The following is a 2,038-nucleotide window of genomic DNA, read 5'->3' on the forward strand; positions in this document are numbered from 1 at the left end:
ACACACACACACACACACACACACACACACACTCACATATACATACATGTTTATATACATATATTGCATCTGCGTTCGTTTGTACCACAAATACATTCTGAACCAAGTTAAAGTTATTGTTTAAATAGTGATTTATATTCTCTATTATTTATATCTAATCGTTTTCTGAATCTATTCTGTATCAATCTATCCCGCAGAAGGTTTTGCATATAAAATTTGAATTAAAATTCATTATTCTTTTCGAGTGAATAAACACGTGAATTACTGGAGAGCGGAAGCAATATTTTCTATTGAGTTGTGAGAGTTTTGTTTCTTTTTTTATGAAATTTAAATGTTATAAATCATAGGTTAGTATAGAAGGAAGAAGCAGACAAACAAAACACACACCTTATGTAATGCACTGAACAAAAGATTAAAGAGAATAATATGCACAGTAGATTATCCACGGTAGAATATGCACGGTATATATATACATGTTTTCTTTCTCTTTCATCTTTCGAGTTTAGCAAGCTGAATTCATTCAAATAATGTTTGTCATTCGAAAAATCCATCTATTTTACTGGGAAAGCTTTAAGACAGGCCGACAATATGGCTGATGAAAAATATCTCAGCCGAGCGTTCTGCATACTAAATACAAATATTGTAGTAGTAGGTGGCTGCACATTCTCCTATATGTGATATAATGAGTTGAAAAACTTCGATTAATGGAGATTATTTATGCATTTCCTATATAAAAAATTCCTGCCAGAGACTATAAAACCTTAAAAAAAAAAACAAGGGAGATAACCCCAATGAGACCGATCAATTGAATTTTTTTTCGAAAATATACAATGAAGATGGCAGTTAGGAGCGGATCTAGGTTTTAAGGTCAACTGAGGAAAGCAACTGGTCATGTTTCCGTTATTTTACAACCCTTCGGTTAATCATGTTCTACTCAAATTGCAAGAATAATGGAGATACGTCTATTTCTGTCTCCTTTTGTCTTTCTTCTCTTCCTCTCCCTTTCGCCTTCCTCTCCCTTTCACCTTCCTCTCACTCTCTCTCCTTCTCTCTCTAACACTTACCTCTGTGTTGCTATCTCTCTCTCTCTCGTTTGCTTTCCTCTCTCCATCTTTCACTCTCCGTTGCTCTCTGTTTCTCTCTTTCCTCTACCACTTTTCTTCTTCGTCCCACTGCCACGTGACCCGTGGTCATCCTAGCCTTTCTTCCTTATTTCCTTTTTACGCCTGACCGTCAAGGTGATCAGTCGCGTTTCTCTTGTCTCCCACTTTCAACACGGTTTGTTGTCTCACCGCTGTTATCTTCGTTCCCAGTACTCACAATAAGGCAGCGGGCTGGCAGAAACGGTTAGCACGCCGCGCGAAATGCTTAGCGGTATTTCGTCTACCGCTACGTTGCCTTTTATCCTGTCAGGTTCGATTGAATAAGTACGCATTGGGGTCGATGTTATCGACTATCGCCTCCCCCAAATTTCAGGTGTTGTGCCTACAGTAGAAATGATTATTAGTCGTCACATCAACAACAGCAACAATAATGAAACAATGAACACGTAAGCACATCGTTCATTTTCATATTTTGCTATTGTCATTCATTTCTAGAATCTTGTTTTACACTGTTGTCTTTTCTCTCCGATAAATTCTTGAACCATTGCCATTATATTATCGAATCAGATATAAAGGTTATTTTCCTAAACTATATACAGAGACCAAAAACATTCGGACAATTGGTGAATATCGAACGGTTACGCTATTTTGATTGGCTGAAAAATATTTTGTAGCACTGTTTTGCCTGGTCTCTTTTACGTGTGTGTGTGTGTGTGTGTGTGTGTGTGTGTGTTTCCTTAGGCATTTTGTAGGCAAGAAAAACAAAAAAAAAGATTAAAAAACCCAACAAAACAAATACAACAGCAGCGACAACAACAAGAACAAGAACAAACAAAATACTCTACTTGTGAACCGTGATACTCAGCATACAACACTTTTATAGTATTGTAGAGAATTTTCGTTATATATAAATATAAATATATATATTATATATT

This window comes from Octopus bimaculoides, chromosome 19 (genome assembly GCF_001194135.2).
Source record: "Octopus bimaculoides isolate UCB-OBI-ISO-001 chromosome 19, ASM119413v2, whole genome shotgun sequence".
Taxonomy (NCBI): domain Eukaryota; kingdom Metazoa; phylum Mollusca; class Cephalopoda; order Octopoda; family Octopodidae; genus Octopus; species Octopus bimaculoides.